The sequence below is a fragment of the Lissotriton helveticus genome, chromosome 6 (assembly GCF_964261635.1).
Source record: "Lissotriton helveticus chromosome 6, aLisHel1.1, whole genome shotgun sequence".
Classification (NCBI taxonomy): domain Eukaryota; kingdom Metazoa; phylum Chordata; class Amphibia; order Caudata; family Salamandridae; genus Lissotriton; species Lissotriton helveticus.
The window spans coordinates 1,684,298,315-1,684,318,295 of NC_136067.1; the positions used below are offsets into that span (position 1 = coordinate 1,684,298,315).

General features: G+C 44.8%; 1 protein-coding gene across 5 annotated transcripts in view; it reads left to right on the plus strand.

Moving 5' to 3' along the window:
- SLX4IP (SLX4 interacting protein) overlaps nucleotides 1-19,981 on the plus strand; it is a 627,226-nt gene that overhangs the window by 196,145 nt on the left and 411,100 nt on the right. The gene's annotated exons all lie outside the window — the stretch shown is intronic.

Genomic DNA, 19,981 nt, shown 5'->3' on the forward strand with positions numbered 1-19,981 from the left:
ATGGTGTTCAAGGAGTCGTGATAATGGTCTCGCGAAGTGGAATCTGTAAGCGAAGCAGTTTCAGAGAAGCTAATCTCCAGCATTGTACCGCATGCAAATGTGTGTAAAAGGTTATTGTGTGAAAGGGAAACAACTTAATTAACGTGTTCATTGTGAAAGATGGCATTGTTTGTACGGGAACCTAACTAAGACAATTGACACCCACTCCGCAGACAAAGGGTTGACCAATAAGCTATTTAAAAATTGAAAAGCTATATAAAAACAGTGGCACATAAAAGCCATGATATAAAATCATCTAAAACTAATGCTAAAAAAAGGCAATCATGCGATTTGAAAGTCAAAGCACGTGGAAAGCTGTTTGCTTCAAAGTATAAAGCATATAAAAGTTAATAAAATCTGGTTTAAATCACTTTTAGAAAAATCAGGGCAAATTAAGAGTTCCCACCATACAGAATAGCTAATTGTTTGTGTTCTGAGTGGTAGACACAACAAATCTGTTCCCGGCCACTGCAGACGATGTTCCCAAATGCGCACCTCAAAGCAGGTTTATGTAGCAAATGTGTTACCATCCAGCCTCCACAGCAGCCCTTGAGGGTGTGACCACAGCCTGTAGAAGATCAGCAGAGCCAAGATCCATTTCACTAGAAGCTGAAGCATCCCAGGATGGCTTGAAAAATGTATTCAACAGCAATGGAGTACGCTGGGTACAACTATACAAATGGGCCTTTAAGGGGTCCACCAGTACAACAATGTCTGGCGACTAAACAAAATGCGATCCGAGGCATAAATCCAAGGCACATTCGAAAGTACACAGCAGGCAGCAGAATACAGGTTGCACGCAGTGCAACCAGACAGGCTGAATTGACAACAACCAATGCTCATTCAGTTCCTGAAACAGAGGTGTACTGAAGCAATGAACCATGCGTTCACAGCACAGCAACACACGTGGTAGTGCTCGTTCTTTTCTTTTTGAACTGAGTCATCCATTGTGGATCAGAAAAAATGAAAATCACAGTTCCGGCATCCAGGAGCAGGACAAGTGGTAAAACTTCCAAAAATGCTTCAGAGTACGGAGTGTATGAAGGATGGAATTACTCCCAAAACTGCCTGGAAGGTGAAGAACCGGGTCTTTTTCAGAACCGGCGGTGCCAGGGACACACCTGATGTCTTCGAGTTCTCCTGTCTTAGACTACAGAGACACGGAATACTTCTAGGTGGCGTCAGAGATCAAATTTATTAGCTGCAGCTAGTAACAGTGAACCAAGCAATACAACACGGTGTACAACTCAGGAACCTGCTCAATTTTAGTAGAGCAAGACATCTTCTTTTATGCACAGTTTCAACCCATTACAAATGCACACCCATTGCAGCACATTCTAACCAATAGAAACACATTTCTATACATTATCACATTCCAAAAAGCTCACTTTACATTGTACCAACCCACAAGTTAATTATTAGGACTGTCCCAGATTCGATTACCCAAAAGCCGGACAAACCCATAATTGAAAGCACTACCCATGTAATAAAAAGACATAAAGAAAAGAGCAATTCAGATGTAGAGTAGGATAAGATATGTGCAAGGAACTAGAGACTAACGATATCCTGAGCAATGATTGGTTTTCCAGATTACTATCAGTTAACGAAACTAGTTTCGTGGACGGGTCAATTCCAGGTGAAGGGGTCAGCATCTTGCAGTTCACTCGCAAGTCGAAAAGGCTCACGTTAAACTTTACATGGACAACGAGGCCCATCCAAATTCGTTCGTTCGTTTACTACCACGGCCTACGTGAGGGCAACACAAAATGGCATCTCGAACAACGTAAAACAAAATGGAGTCCGGTCCCGAAAACCACGGAACCTCAGACCCTCCTTTTGCCATCACGTAGGCAATGACCTAAATTCATGTCAATCTGAATCCAGGTCTATATCTATTCTCATCAGATCATCAAGGTGTTGCTGCAACATCATCTTATTCTCTCTCGCTTCTCTCAAAATGGGTCTTCTCATACAGATCGTAGCACAAAGGCCACAAATGGCGGGACCACACTGGATGCATAAGCAACACGAGAAAAAGATCGCTAAAGCCATACCAAGGAACATTAGAATCTTCCATCCCCATTTGGACAGCAGTTCCCAAAACCATCCTATTAACGACCAGTTACCTTCGTCCACATGTATAGACTCAGCAGACTTATGCAACTTCTGGATAGCTTGATACACCGCCGGGGCATTATCTGGTATGAAAACGCAGCAACTAGATCCGATCAATTTGCATACTCCACCTCTATCTGCCAGTATAATATCTAAAACAAAGCGGTTCTGTAATGTCATAAGGCGATCCGCTTGAAGCTCAGCAGTAATATTGCTAAGGGCACCTGCAGTCTCATTGATAGTGGCCTCAACCACCCTCGTAAGCTGACGAATATTCCTACTATTAGCCATAGGACCCCAAAAGGGCAGGAAACCCTTAAAGAAGTCTCCAACTTCTTGAGCGACAGTATCTTTCGCATCGATAATACCTCTACCAAATCTTGTCTTATGGTAGTCAAAAGCAGCTGTATATGTAGGGGAAGCAAAAACGCTACATAACATGTGCCCGAAAAATCAGACGGCAACCATGTATATGCTCTGTCTTAACAAACAAAATACGTGCCTTTGGCTGGCACGAACGGAGGAGATTTCTGGGACGTATAAACATAGGTGTGAACACACACACTCTTTCCAAGCTGAGCTCTCGGATTCTGACCATTACCTTGCAGGCAAAGATGACCACGGTGGGGTACAATCCAAATCGGAGGAGACCTTTTCTGTCTCTCTTTCTCCGTCAGACTAACACTATATGTCGTTTTATTCCAACCGACATATGCTCGTATCTCATCTTTGGGAATAGCCTTATACGCGTCAATATCTCTAATCATATCGACTATTCCCCGTACCAAGGCATTCTTACTCACATTATCATTAACAGAACGCACTGGAGAGGCTTCATTCGCATAAATAAACATCGATTGGAGTGCCCAAACTGACCCATCAGGTGAAAAAGGCAAAACCAAATATGGCATTCCCTTATCTGTCGTATGTGGCATAAGACCACACACAATTCGTAGTATTTATTACTAACTGATGCTGATGTAACATTTGTATAAACAAATTGTTCACAAATTCTGAGCTTCGTGTTTGTTCATGTTCAGGCAACATATGAAACGGTATACACCCGTTACAACGGATCTTTTACTCCGCACTACCATTACAACGCGACCATTACTCCGCATACCATTACAACGCATTGCGCTGGGGGGCGCTCTAGGATAGGGAATAAGTATAATTTACTATCCAACACCTTCCCTAGGGTCCACGGGGACTGGAGTTAGAATAGTAAATTATACTTACCACTATCCAGCGCCCCAAGGCGCTATGCGTTGTAACGGTATGCGGAGTAAAAGTCGCGTTGTAATGGTCTGCGGAGTAATAGTATGCGTTATAACGTCATACATCCATATGAAACTCATGTGGAGAAACAGTAGGAAAAGAAAGCGTAGGCTGGGAGGTAGATGTAAGCGGCTGTTGTGTGGCATAGAAAATCAGACCTACACAAGCTAACGCAATATTCACAAGCATTAGAAAACACATTATTAAAAAACATTTGCTACGAACCAATATACATATTCGGACTTTAGAATCCACTTTCCTAACACTCTGGTCAGACTCAGAAAACTCCATCCTCTAATGTGCTGCTCACGGTCGTTACCTTCTTCACTTAAGTGTGCGCCAAGATCGCACTAACGACCCTGGACCACAGACCTTGTGTCAATACGTGGTTCACCCCTTAAGAACTTCCTACCGTGACCCTGCAGCGGAGTCCGGATGGTGACTCGAAAAAGGGAAAAGCAAAAAAAAAATCCTGATCTGACAAGGTGTAAATTCACTATTTAAATTTTTTTTCCAATCTCATGTTTTTATTTGTCCATATGTACAGTCTTTCTCGGTCTGAAATCGTAGCGTTCTTTATCAGGCACAGTCTGATCCTTGAATAGGAGTTCCGGATTGGTGGTGTCAATCTTCAGATGAGGAGGCACGGCAGCTTGCAGAACATCATCATCCTCGCGTTCTGACCGAGTCCTGTCAAATGAGCATCACTAAAAGGAATGAATCTAGGGACTCGCTCACATTCCGAATCAGCTATACCATCCCTTACCCACTGATCATACGGTAAAGGCAAAGGAACTTTTTTCGTATGGGTGGCATGCACCCAGTTCTTTTTGCCGGCTACTCTAACAGCAGTTCTAGTGACCAGAAGAACTAAGTAGGGACCAGTCCATCTTGGTTCCAAATTCTTGGTGCGCTGGAAATTCTTGACGAGAACATAGTGTCCAGGTTCGATGGAGTGGCCTGGATCTTTAGTAGCTGTCGGTAAACTGTCATAGACCTGATGGTGGAGAACACGTAATTTAGCAGTCAAGTCATGTAAGTAATCCACCAACATAGGGTACTCAATACTGCTGTATTCTTTCGGACGAGGCACACCCCAAACATTCGCTGGACGACCAAACACGATTTCATACGGACTAAATACCACTCGAGAATGCAGAGTCGTCCTTGTTGACAAAAGAGCCAACGGTAAGGCATCCGGCCATGTAAGACCAGTGCTCGCTTGTACCTTAGCTAATTTCAGCTTAAGCGTACCATTGTAACATTCAACAAGTCCAGCAGACTGGGGGTGATTCGCTGCATGGAACTTTTGATTTATTCCTAAACCTGCACACACTTTCTTCATGATTTGACCCACAAATTCACTCCCATTGTCCGACCATACAATTCTTGGCAATCCATACCTAGGGAAATACTCTCTCAGCAAAACCTTGGCTGTAGACAAGGCAGTATTATCCTTCAGGGGGTAGGCCTCTACCCATCTAGAAAAGGCGCAAACAACCACAAGAACGTATTTCAGGTTGTTGCATCTCTCCATGTGAATATAGTCTAGCTGTATCACTTCAAATGGATACGTCGGAGGAGCAAAATGACCAGCTGGAGTTGGAGTTCCCTTACCAGGATTATACTTCAGACAAATCATGCAATGCTTCACCATATTCTCTGCACATTTCGGAATTCCAGCATTCTGCCAAACTGGAGCAAACAACTTACATATTCCCTTTGAACTAATATGAGCCATTCCATGAGCCATAGTAACCACTGGGAGCACATACGCATCTGGTAACAACCATCGCTGGTGCTTCGACAACTCAATCCAACAACCTGTCGAATCCAACATACCCGTAGTCTCTCTCCAAACACTCACTTCTTTCTCTGTAGCTTAAGCCTGAATCATCTTCACACTTTCTATTGTGTCTTCACACATTCCACCAGCCATAATCCAATTAGCAGGGCCTGCAACATACATACGGCTCATCATGTCTTTCGCCGTTTCCTTCGCAACTTCATCTGCAAACGCATTCCCTCGACCAACATCGTCCACAACTTTCTTATGCGCACTACACTTCACAATTGCAATCTGCTTTGGGAGAGTGAGAGATTCCAAAAGTTCATTCACTAACTGCCCATGCTGTATTTTCGTGCCATGGGAAGTAAGGAACCCTCGTTCTCTCCACAAACGCCCAAAACTGTGAGCAACACCAAACGCATACTGGCTATCGGTATAGACATTCACTCGTTTTCCTTCTGACAACACACACACTCGTGTCAATGCAATCAACTCTGCTGCTTGCGCAGAATTTTGTAGTATGCGTGCTGTCTCAACAACTGTATGTAAAGTTGTGATAGCATACGCTGCAGTCGTCTCACCATTCGGAAGCTTAAAACACGAACCATCAACCCACAGCGTACCATCAACATTCTCAAGAGGCGTATCTTTTTGGTCGATCCTAGCTTTCGTTTCTTCCTCTGTACGAAGAAAACAATCATGCTGTTCTTGAGCATCCGTCTTTGTAGAGATCGGCAATAACGTAGCTGGATTCAACACATTACATCTTTTAATGTGAACATGGCTAGCCAACAATGTCAACTCGTAACCTGAAAGACGTGCACTAGTAAGGTGCTGTGTCTTAGTCCTGTTTAATAAGGTATCCACTGCATGCAGAACCATCACAATCAATGTATCATCCAATACCAACCCAGCAGACTGTCGGATAGAAACCGCAGCTGCCGCTGTAGCTCTCAGACAACTCGGCAACGTTTTAGCAACTGGATCTAACGTCGCTGAAAAATACGCACATGGACGCTGCTTGTCTTCAAAACACTGCGTCAACACTGACAACGCACAACCTTCTCTCTCGTGCACATACAACGTGAAAGGCTTGCTATAGTCTGGAGTATCCAACACAGGAGCCGAACACAATGCATCACGTAATTCAGATAAACTCTTCTGACATTTGTCAGACCAAGGAAGAGGATACGGAGTATCTTTCACAGTCAATGCCAACAGAGGTTTCGCTAGAAGAGAACAATTCGGGATCCACTGTCTACAATATGACGTAATACCCAAAAAAGCACGAACTTCTCTCTGTGTGGATGGCACACTCATTTGCGCAATCGCTTGAATTCATTCTGGGGTCAATCGCCTTCCCTCCTTCGACAAGAGATGACCTAAGTAGGTTACTTCTTGGCGGCAATATTGCAACTTCGAAGGTGACACTTAATGATGAAGGTCAGACAAATACCGCAACAACGAAAGAGTAGCCTTTTTAAAAATCTTTTCGTCATCAGCAGTAACCAACAAATCATCGACGTACTGAATAAGAGTCGCACCAACAGGCAACACAAAACCATCAAGCTGAGTTTTCAACGCCTGACTATAAATGGAGGGACTTTCACAATAACCTTGGGGAGCTCTCTTAAACCGGAAGCTTCGTCCTCCTATAGAGAATCCAAAAATATCTCTACTCTCCTCAGCAATCGGAATACTGAAGAAAGCATTCTCCAAATCGATGACAGAAAACCAGGCTGCCGAAGCAGGAATCAACGTCAACAAAGCAGTGATATCAGGGACAACAGGAAACTGTGGTACGACAATCTTGTTGACCTCTCGAAGGTCAATCACAAACCTATATACAGGTGGTTGGGAAGCATCAGTACGCTTGAGGACAGGCAAAACCGGGCTATTACACACATTTCCTCTCGTTTCCTCAACCACACCCTTCTCAACCAGATCATAAACAATCGCTAAAAGAGCTCTCTCACCATCGCTCGAGATCTTATATTGTGGAATACGAGGCAGTCTAGCATTCGATTTGAGCGTAACAACATACGGTGGAATCTGCAAAAGGCCAACATCATTTGGACCCGTAGCCCAAAGTGTATCAGGAAGCGAACGCAATTCCAGTGGCAAACAATCCTTGGACAAATACATAGGGGAAATCACTTTCTTACCAAGGGTAAGCTGTACTCCCGACGGAGAACAATGCAATGTCGCATACAATATTTTCAGCAAGTCCAAACCCAACAGATTCTCACCACAACCAGTCGTTAGAATAAGTGGAGCTTCCAATTCACAAGGGCCAATGGAAAGGGACAAAGGACTAGAAACCGGATTACGAACTGGGGCGACGGAAAACCCTACGGAAACATTGGTCAAGCCAGCAAAGGTGCGCCAGGGAGTTTAGAATGCATAATAGAACTCTTTGTCGCACCAGTATCCAAAAGAAAAGGTTCTACCACACCTGATGTAATCACTTCAACATACGGTCCACTCTGATCTACTGGAACTGACACTACTCCCTTACTTTGTCCACGGCTGTCCTAGCTATCATTATAACCAACACACTCACCTTCAACACAATAATCCTCAACATAGTACTGAGCAGACTCACCACTCTGAACATTCTGTCTGTCAAAATAATTCGCAGAATTCTGTAGGGAGGGAGAACGCTCATTCTGGGAGATCACACCACGTCCTCTACCTCTAGGAGCTTGCTGAAAACCACCACGACCTTTTTGACCCGACATACCATTCACACGCTGTAACAAAGCCAGGCAACTATTCTTGAAATGACCTTCCTCTCTACAATAAGCACACTTATTAGGGCCAGGAAAGAATCGCTGAACATAAGGCTCAGGCTTCTGTAACAATCTCTGAAATTGCGGAGGTTGCTGAAACTGAGGCTGATTCTGACGAGGCAGATAAGCTTGCTGCAAAAGAACTTTCGTCTTTAAATCTTTCGTTTTCTTCTCTGCTTTATCCTTCTCATCTTTATCCCTATTCTCATAATATTGTGCAGTAGCCAGTATCTGGGCCGACGAAGAAACAGCCCACGAACTCTCAGAATCCTTCAGTTTATTCGAAAGTTCGGGGAGCAAATTAAAGACAAATTTGTCCACAAATAATCTTTGCCCACCTTCCGTACTCCTGTCCTAACCACTATGATCAATAAACGTCTCTTCAAACCTAGTGAAGAAATCAGACACACTCTCATCTTTCTTCTGCTTGCATGCTGCTAACTTATCCCAATTCACTCGTAACGCAGGCATCATCGTCTTCTTTAGATTAATAATTCTACCTGGCAATTCTGAAACCAAAGGTTCAGGTTTAGCACCTCCCTCTTGTCTACCATCTGCAGCAATAATATTCGCCCAAGCATCTCCTAACTCTTGCGCATGATTCTCATGACGAATCTTCGCCCACAAAGGTTGCGGAACTACATTACCCATCAACATGTCGATGTCAGCTAAATTCATAATACACGCATCTACTGTCTGGGATAATTCTTTGTAATAACCAGCAGGATTCTTACGGGGATCAGGTAAGGTCTGCTTATGAGCCAAGACCTCTGCTCTCTTCCAAGGAACATGTACCCATACTCGCTGAAAATGAGCCGGAGCGGAAACAATACCCTGATTTACATTAGCCTGAACTGCTTCCTTCCATACAGGAGGAACTTCTCTCATAGGATACTGTCTCGCTTTTCTTCTAACAGAGGAATCAGGTTCGTACAATGTCTGAGGCGGAAGTCGAGATCTAAAAGCCAGTATCGTCTCAATGGCATCTGTAATATCAGATTCCACTATCATCCCTTTAGCAAAATCTGACTGAACATCAAGTAGTTCCTGCGGAATCAAACCCAAATCATTATCTTCCCATTCCTGTCGCAGAAACATACACATCACATTAAAAACATACCTTTGCTTAGGCGGTTCCCACTGAAAGAAAACATCCATAACCGCTGGCAAACTATACCTTGAGGCATTTATAATCCATTTACGAACCAACAAATCCAACACAGCCCGTTCCTCGGAACCAGGAAGCTGACTACGACTCTGCTTACGTTCCGAAACAGGGGTCATATTCAGTGACCCAAATAATGGAGATAATAAATTAGAAACAGTTTCTGTCATTCGTTTTCGAACATAAGGGGAAGAAGCAGACATAAGAACAGGAGAATAAGTATTTTGAGGCAAAGAAGGTGTAGGAATAAGAACAGTAGGAGTCTCAGATGCAGAAGCAGAAGGCAAAGGAGTTTGAGGCAAAGCTGGTCGCAAAGCTGGCGACCCTAGAGCGGGTTGCGCAGGAGGAGGTAAAACCATCTGTGGAGTACCGGGTGGCTGAGCAACAGCAGGAGGTTGAACAACAAAGGCTGGAACAACCAGGGGTAATAGAGGTGCAGTAGCACCCTGCACATAAGGTGGTGGCAATCTCAACAAATGAGACATCAAAGGATCTTTTTCAAGATCTTCAATCGTTTTCGGAGACGGCAAGGCCGGATAACATTTATCTATGGCCATACAACGCTGCCTATCTAAAACTTCACTCGCTCGCTCCTCTCCATCATCCCTATACTGCCTAGCAGCTTGTAATACTGACAAATTCTTATCTTTCCTATCTCTTTTAGCTTGTTTAATTTCTCTCTGTTTGGCTTCCTTTCGCCAAAGGCAGAAAGAGTCAAACATTGCCGTCCGGGCTTTCTTCTTGAATAGCTCAACTTCCAGATTATCTAAAATATTTAATTCAAAGCTACCATGTTGGGGCCATCGTAAGACACCATCCTTTCAAGTATAGCGGACCCACACTTCATTATAAGTAAAAGGACCCACTCCGTGTTTCGAATAGAGCTCCTAAGTCGGAGTTCCAACCGGAGGTATCGGACACGCATCCTCTAGTCGGGAATCCTTGTTGCAACCACAACTAAACCATTTTCTAAGTTTGCTAAGACCAGGCATCTGATAGCTCACTAATCTAGCTTCCAACTTCGAGGGGTTATCAACTATCGATACACTCGCAAATATACGAGCCCCTCGGCTTTGATTACTGCAGTGATCAAACTAAGCCAATACCCAGAACCAAACAAAGAACCAAACAAATTCGTGGGAGCGACCCACTTATACTTAACCAAAATATCTGTCTTTCCACGTTGGGCGCCAACTGAAGAACCGGGTCTTTTTCAGAACCGGCGGTGCCAGGGACACACCCGATGTCTTCGAGTTCTCCTGTCTTAGACTACAGAGACACGGAATACTTCTAGGTGGCGTCAGAGATCAAATTTATTAGCTGCAGATAGTATCAGTGAACCAAGCAATACAACACGGTGTACAACTCAGGAACCTGCTCAATTTTAGTAGAGCAAGACATCTTCTTTTATGAACAGTTTCAACCCATTACAAATGCACACCCATTGCGGCAAATTCTTACCAATAGAAACACATTTCTATACATTATCACATTCCAAAAAGCTCACTTTACATTGTACCAACCCACAAGTTAATTGTTATGACTGTCCCAAATTCGATTACCCAAAAGCCGGACAAACTCATAATTGAAAACACTACCCATGTAATGAAAAGATATAAAGGAAGAGCAATTCAGATGTAGAGTAGGATAAGATATGTGCACGGAACTAGAGACTAACGATATCCTGAACAATGATTGGTTTTCCAGATTACTATCAGTTAACGAAACTAGTTTCGTGGACGGGTCAATTCCAGGTGAAGGGGTCAGCATCTTGCAGTTCACTCGCAAGTCGAAAAGGCCCACGTTAAACTTTATATGGACAACGAGGCCCATGCAACTTCGTTCGTTTGTTTACAACCACGGCCTACGTGAGGGCAACACAAAATGGCGTCTCGAACAACGTAAAACAAAATGGAGTCTGGTCCCGAAAACCAGGGAACCTCAAAGGTACTAACTACCCCAGAGCCTAGAGACTTAAAAAAGTGCGCTATCCCTTCGTATCAGACTTAATAAAAATAAGATGGATCATCACCCCAAAATGCAGTGGGAAGTTAGTATGGAGTAGCGCCTGTATCTCCTTAAAGGACCTTGCAACCTGGCGATAAAACGTCTCTTTAGCGGATGCTAAGGCCACATCTGTTTGAAACAGCATGGCTTTCACTTTGCTCAGAGCATCAAAGCGCATGAGACATTTATTGAAGACCAAAACGTTGCTTGCCTCCCTAACTGTGCAGGCAGGTGGAAACAGAACTTGAGGACAACATGTAACTTTGAAATTTACCGTCACCAGACAAACGATGCCGGGTTTCATTCCACAACAGCCTTGATTGTTAAGCTTCAAATAGCTCCCATTAGAAGGAAATCTGAAAGCCGGACGAATCACGATCGCTGTGGAACCTTTCAGATAACAGTACAAGTTCACCAAAGAGGCATTACAAGCATCGTGCAACGAGATATCTTTGCAGACTAAGGACCTACTTAAAGTGTTCTCTCAGCCGGAACCACTAAGAAAGACTTCAGTTTCCTCATTTCTACATCGAAACTTGAAAGGCAGTTCCCAATACTCAAGTAGAAACCCTTCCCCTAATGCTTCATATCTGCCTACTCGGTGGTGTTACAGACAATATTGGAAATTGAATGTCAAAATTGGCAAGTAAATACCTATCGATTATCCAATCAGCGGATGGCGTTTCCACAAAGGTGAAAAGTAAATTCTCTAGTTTTTCAATGTGCGACATGTTATATTTTGCATCTTTACGTGCCATGAGTATCTGCTGTTCCGTCAGGTAATATGGAGAAAGCAGAGTAGTGGCATTATGCTGCCATGGCATTTGAGCAGAACATAGTGTTTGAAGTGTACAGCTCAATGGCATTATAGACCTAAGCTGTGACTGCCCATTTTGTAATGTGGACATATCCTGATGTATAATGTCTATTGCAGATGACACTATGTTGCCCAAAGGCTATATTCTAGAGGATAAGGTGGTCATACTGTTTTCAACCACTGCCAAAGGCTTCTCTAAATTAACCCGGTCAATCTCTGGTAGTCTGTTAGCAGCATCCTGCTGCAAAACCTTCCATAATTTGTTGTATATGACATTTCAGAAGCACTTTTGATGTGGTTTCCGGGGGCCCAATAAAATGTCCCTGAGTTCCAGGTCATCAGAAAAAAGGAACAAGTGTTGTTTCACCTGAGACAGTGTTGAGGATTTTAGCCAATCAAGGCACAACTTCCCAACACTGGAAGTTGTCACTACCCCGAGTGTTCAGACTACACATAACGAATGTCAGGTCTATTGCCCTTGAACCCTCGGTCTTACCAAGGAATCGTGCCTGACACCTGTTAGTGAAATAATTACAAAAAGGGGGTGGTGATGGACAGAGTATCTGAGTTAATCAGAACACTCCTACCCAGTCAACAGATCAGGGCTTGATCCATCACCGTTTTTTAGCTCACTGCACCATCCCAGTTCAGAACCTGGCTATATGCAAATTAGTCTGTCCCTGGCCCAGTGCATCATGGGAACAGGGCAGACCAAACTACCAAGCCAATTCTTCACTGGAAAGGAAACAAGCTTCCGGGGACCGGTTTCTGGCATTACAGCCGTCTTCGGCCCGGCTTGCTTGAATCCTGATGGTGCAATGAGCAAGGGACTCATGTCTGAGCATACCCTTCCACACTCATGGTGGCCAAAATAATTAAAAAAAGGGGGTGGTGATGGACAGAGTATCTGAGTTAATCAGAACACTCCTACCCAGTCAACAGATCAGGGCTTGATCCATCACCGTTTTTTAGCTCACTGCACCATCCCAGTTCAGAACCTGGCTATATGCAAATTAGTCTGTCCCTGGCCCAGTGCATCATGGGAACAGGGCAGACCAAACTACCAAGCCAATTCTTCACTGGAAAGGAAACAAGCTTCCGGGGACCGGTTTCTGGCATTACAGCCGTCTTCGGCCCGGCTTGCTTGAATCCTGATGGTGCAATGAGCAAGGGACTCATGTCTGAGCATACCCTTCCACACTCATGGTGGCCAAAATAATTACAAAAAGGGGGTGGTGATGGACAGAGTATCTGAGTTAATCAGAACACTCCTACCCAGTCAACAGATCAGGGCTTGATCCATCACCGTTTTTTAGCTCACTGCACCATCCCAGTTCAGAACCTGGCTATATGCAAATGAGTCTGTCCCTGGCCCAGTGCATCATGGGAACAGGGCAGACCAAACTACCAAGCCAATTCTTCACTGGAAAGGAAACAAGCTTCCGGGGACCGGTTTCTGGCATTACAGCCGTCTTCGGCCCGGCTTGCTTGAATCCTGATGGTGCAATGAGCAAGGGACTCATGTCTGAGCATACCCTTCCACACTCATGGTGGCCAAAATAATTACAAAAAGGGGGTGGTGATGGACAGAGTATCTGAGTTAATCAGAACACTCCTACCCAGTCAAGAGATCAGGGCTTGATCCATCACCGTTTTTTAGCTCACTGCACCATCCCAGTTCAGAACCTGGCTATATGCAAATTAGTCTGTCCCTGGCCCAGTGCATCATGGGAACAGGGCAGACCAAACTACCAAGCCAATTCTTCACTGGAAAGGAAACAAGCTTCCGGGGACCGGTTTCTGGCATTACAGCCGTCTTCGGCCCGGCTTGCTTGAATCCTGATGGTGCAATGAGCAAGGGACTCATGTCTGAGCATACCCTTCCACACTCATGGTGGCCAAAATAATTACAAAAAGGGGGTGGTGATGGACAGAGTATCTGAGTTAATCAGAACACTCCTACCCAGTCAACAGATCAGGGCTTGATCCATCACCGTTTTTTAGCTCACTGCACCATCCCAGTTCAGAACCTGGCTATATGCAAATTAGTCTGTCCCTGGCCCAGTGCATCATGGGAACAGGGCAGACCAAACTACCAAGCCAATTCTTCACTGGAAAGGAAACAAGCTTCCGGGGACCGGTTTCTGGCATTACAGCCGTCTTCGGCCCGGCTTGCTTGAATCCTGATGGTGCAATGAGCAAGGGACTCATGTCTGAGCATACCCTTCCACACTCATGGTGGCCAAAATAATTACAAAAAGGGGGTGGTGATGGACAGAGTATCTGAGTTAATCAGAACACTCCTACCCAGTCAAGAGACCAGGGCTTGATCCATCACCGTTTTTTAGCTCACTGCACCATCCCAGTTCAGAACCAGGCTATATGCAAATTAGTCTGTCCCTGGCCCAGTGCATCATGGGAACAGGGTAGACCAAACTACCAAGCCAATTCTTCACTGGAAAGGAAACAAGCTTCCGGGGACCGGTTTCTGGCATTACAGCCGTCTTCGGCCCGGCTTGCTTGAATCCTGATGGTGCAATGAGCAAGGGACTCATGTCTGAGCATACCCTTCCACACTCATGGTGGCCAAAATAATTACAAAAAGGGGGTGGTGATGGACAGAGTATCTGAGTTAATCAGAACACTCCTACCCAGTCAACAGATCAGGGCTTGATCCATCACCGTTTTTTAGCTCACTGCACCATCCCAGTTCAGAACCTGGCTATATGCAAATTAGTCTGTCCCTGGCCCAGTGCATCATGGGAACAGGGCAGACCAAACTACCAAGCCAATTCTTCACTGGAAAGGAAACAAGCTTCCGGGGACCGGTTTCTGGCATTACAGCCGTCTTCGGCCCGGCTTGCTTGAATCCTGATGGTGCAATGAGCAAGGGACTCATGTCTGAGCATACCCTTCCACACTCATGGTGGCCAAAATAATTACAAAAAGGGGGTGGTGATGGACAGAGTATCTGAGTTAATCAGAACACTCCTACCCAGTCAACAGATCAGGGCTTGATCCATCACCGTTTTTTAGCTCACTGCACCATCCCAGTTCAGAACCTGGCTATATGCAAATGAGTCTGTCCCTGGCCCAGTGCATCATGGGAACAGGGCAGACCAAACTACCAAGCCAATTCTTCACTGGAAAGGAAACAAGCTTCCGGGGACCGGTTTCTGGCATTACAGCCGTCTTCGGCCCGGCTTGCTTGAATCCTGATGGTGCAATGAGCAAGGGACTCATGTCTGAGCATACCCTTCCACACTCATGGTGGCCAAAATAATTACAAAAAGGGGGTGGTGATGGACAGAGTATCTGAGTTAATCAGAACACTCCTACCCAGTCAAGAGATCAGGGCTTGATCCATCACCGTTTTTTAGCTCACTGCACCATCCCAGTTCAGAACCTGGCTATATGCAAATGAGTCTGTCCCTGGCCCAGTGCATCATGGGAACAGGGCAGACCAAACTACCAAGCCAATTCTTCACTGGAAAGGAAACAAGCTTCCGGGGACCGGTTTCTGGCATTACAGCCGTCTTCGGCCCGGCTTGCTTGAATCCTGATGGTGCAATGAGCAAGGGACTCATGTCTGAGCATACCCTTCCACACTCATGGTGGCCAAAATAATTACAAAAAGGGGGTGGTGATGGACAGAGTATCTGAGTTAATCAGAACACTCCTACCCAGTCAACAGATCAGGGCTTGATCCATCACCGTTTTTAGCTCACTGCACCATCCCAGTTCAGAACCTGGCTATATGCAAATTAGTCTGTCCCTGGCCCAGTGCATCATGGGAACAGGGCAGACCAAACTACCAAGCCAATTCTTCACTGGAAAGGAAACAAGCTTCCGGGGACCGGTTTCTGGCATTACAGCCGTCTTCGGCCCGGCTTGCTTGAATCCTGATGGTGCAATGAGCAAGGGACTCATGTCTGAGCATACCCTTCCACACTCATGGTGGCCAAAATAATTACAAAAAGGGGGTGGTGATGGACAGAGTATCTGAGTTAATCAGAACACTCCTACCCAGTCAACAGATCAGGGCTTGATCCATCACCGTTTTTTAGCTCACTGCACCATCCCAGTTCAGAACCTGGCTATATGCAAATTAGTCTGTCCCTGGCCCAGTGCATCATGGGAACAGGGCAGACCAAACTACCAAGCCAATTCTTCACTGGAAAGGAAACAAGCTTCCGGGGACCGGTTTCTGGCATTACAGCCGTCTTCGGCCCGGCTTGATTGAATCCTGATGGTGCAATGAGCAAGGGACTCATGTCTGAGCATACCCTTCCACACTCATGGTGGCCAAAATAATTACAAAAAGGGGGTGGTGATGGACAGAGTATCTGAGTTAATCAGAACACTCCTACCCAGTCAAGAGACCTGGGCTTGATCCATCACCGTTTTTTAGCTCACTGCACCATCCCAGTTCAGAACCTGGCTATATGCAAATTAGTCTGTCCCTGGCCCAGTGCATCATGGGAACAGGGCAGACCAAACTACCAAGCCAATTCTTCACTGGAAAGGAAACAAGCTTCCGGGGACCGGTTTCTGGCATTACAGCCGTCTTCGGCCCGGCTTGCTTGAATCCTGATGGTGCAATGAGCAAGGGACTCATGTCTGAGCATACCCTTCCACACTCATGGTGGCCAAAATAATTACAAAAAGGGGGTGGTGATGGACAGAGTATCTGAGTTAATCAGAACACTCCTACCCAGTCAACAGATCAGGGCTTGATCCATCACCGTTTTTTAGCTCACTGCACCATCCCAGTTCAGAACCTGGCTATATTAAAAGACACCTGTTAGTGTTCAGTGGCCAAACTAACCATCCCTTCCAATTTGGGTTAGATGAATTGTATGTGCCTTTACATAGCATGGCATCCAATGTATCCTCACTGTAGTATGTAAATTGTTGCCAATTTTCAAAATTGGCAAATTTTGGAATTCGTAGTGTGTTGAAATCTTTAATCTTGGCTATTACAAGACATGTTGTTTGTTGCACAGTTTTGTCCAGGAAAATCATTTCTTGTGGTATCAAGCATACTCTAAACAAAGCCTCAGTTCCCTGAATCTGCCAGTATCTTGTCCCCAAATCGATTTTACATCTATAGTGTCCCTCCAAAAGTCGAAACCATGTACAGAAAGCTGCGAAAGAAAAGAGGCAGCATATATCAGCTTGGTGTCAGTTAGCATATTTTACTTTGCAGGTGATGGTGCAAGCCTATATAAATATGAGTCTGAGGCTGATGTATTGTAACCAGAAAAATAAGCAAACTTCTGTGTAAATGTTTTTGAACTACCCTTTGGTGGTGTAGGGCAGTGCTCCCATTGAGAGATTTTGGTGGCCTAGGGTTTGATGATGAAACTCTGTCATCCATTTTGAGCGAAAATCCTAGTATGTTAGACCAACTCCCGACTATGAATCCAGCAGTAGTAGGGGATTGGGAAACAGTACTAAATCTTAAGAAAAGTCTCTCTCGTACAACAGTACATGGACAGATAATGGCTGAATACCTACATGGAAAATGTGCACCCACAGGACTCATAGTAACGAACGCGCCAAGGCTTTTCCTAACGGACAAAGCCTTTATTAAAGACTGGTCATTAATAGCCTGGCGCTGCACTAGAGATTGGCTCAATTTAATCATTACAACTGCTAAAAGAATTGCAGACGCCATCCTAATTGAGATACAAGTCCTAGAAGGGCAAATAAAAACTACTCTAACAACAAAAAAATTTGAGAAACAACAGGATGACTCTAACAAAGCCAATAAAGAGTACAGAGACCCAATATTTTTTGCAAAAATAGAGAAATTCAAAAAAGATTTAGAAAAGTTCTCGCATGAGAAAATATACCCGTACACAAGTGAGAATTACAACCCAAATGACTCTAACAAACAGAAACAAACACATGGTTCCTCCTACGCCACTTCCTCAGACTCAGATTCTTCTGACACTGATAAGAATAGCACCAACCAATGGAGAGGGAAAGGTCGCCAAAGTCGAGTAAATCGCAGATATAGTGGGCGAGGAAATATGTACCAACCAGGACCATGGTGGCCACCAGCCCCATGGGGATATCCTCAATTCCCTCCTCCAATGTCGCACTATCCGATGCAGCCTCAATATTTTGATAGCCAGGCTTTTTTAGGACAGGGCCGAGGCTGGAATCGAGGCAGACGGAGAGGACAAGGTCAAGTTCAATGGGCAGACGAACAAGAATTTCCAATGACCCGCAACAAATGAGGTCAATGATGACTGTCCCTGAAGTGGAAGAAGACCTTGAAGTGATAGAAGATCTTGTAGTGAATCTCAGCACTCGGATATTGACCCCTAACGAACAGAAGGTACTCAGCAAAGGGCTCAGTTTCGTGCCCACCAACAGTGGAGACTTGTTTCAAATTCGAGGTGAGATTGAGAAATTCTTCAGAACCGTGAGGTTACACTATCTCTTTAAAGATAAAGAATCGGAAGAATTGACCATGGACAGGAATACAGGTTTGAGGGTCAAGTCCACTTTCATGCCCCTACTCCAACAAGTACCATCCAGAGTAGGTGCTTTTGAAGCAGCAGTGCTACATGATTTGAAATCTCTTGATTTTTCTAAACAAGGCAATTACCAAAATCTTTCTAAATTAGAGAGAAATGCACTCGAAACCTTGTCAAGAGACACTAATATCGTGATTAAACCAGCGGACAAGGGGGGAGCCATAGTTGTCCAGGATACCACCTCATACCGGACTGAGTGTCTGAGACAACTAGGTAATGCCCAGTTTTATACACCTCTGGATGAAAACCCAACAACAAGGCTCACGAATGAGATCAAACACCTAGTAGAAGAAGCCAGTACAGAAGGCTGGATCACGATGCAGGAGGCTACCTTTCTAGTTACTAAATTTCCTACTACTCCTTATTTCTACACATTGCCCAAAATTCATAAACCAACGAGACCACCGCCAGGTCGTCCCATTATCTCGGGCATAGGGTCTCTTTTAGAACCCTTATCTTCGTTCGTGGACGTTTTTCTCAGCCCACTGGTGAAAACGATGCCATCGTACCTGCAAGACACGAAGGATGTCCTTCGTTTACTACCAGAGGTACAGTTTGACACAGACTCAGACATATTGGCGAGCCTTGATGTCGAATCCTTGTATACTTGTATACCTCAAATAGACACTCTTGAAACAGTACGAGAACTTCTGGAGAACTCTGCCCCAGACACTATAACACCAATCCATTTTATAATGGAATTAGCAAGAATTGCAATGACAGAATTTTTTTTTGCCTTTGAAGATGACCTGTACCTACAGGTATCAGGCACTTCAATGGGCAGCAAATTTGCGCCCAGTCTGGCGAATCTTTATGTCTACCAATTCGAGACTCATCATGTCCTTAATACCAATAATCCACACCATCAACAATTGATGGTGTGGAAAAGGTACATTGTTGATATTCTGCTAGTCTGGCGTGGAGACGAACAATCTCTACTGTCTTTCCAGGACTGGCTGAACAGCCAAAACCCGTATCTTAGGTTCACCCTGGACCACAGTAAAACCGCACTCCCGTTTCTGGATCTTTTAATCTTTCCACAAGATGGGCATTTAGCAAGCTCCTTGTACCGCAAACCCATGGCACGCAACTCTTTGTTGAGATTCGACAGCCATCACCCCCGTTCTCTTCGAGAGAACCTTCCATTCGGCCAGTTCCTGAGGGTTCGCAGGAACTGCTCAGACAAAGTGGATTTCCACTCCGAAGCGAAAGATCTCTCGATGAAATTGAAAACACGCAAATATCCAGGAACGTTGGTCAGAAAATCTCTCAAACGGGCTGAAAACAACCATCGTGAGGCGCTTCTGGCACCCCCAGTTAGTAAACCACCTCTGGAAAGACTGGCATGTGTTACCACTTTCAACACCTCCTCCTCCAAGATCCAGAAAATAATAAGACAAAGATGGCGGATTCTGAATAGTGCCGGAG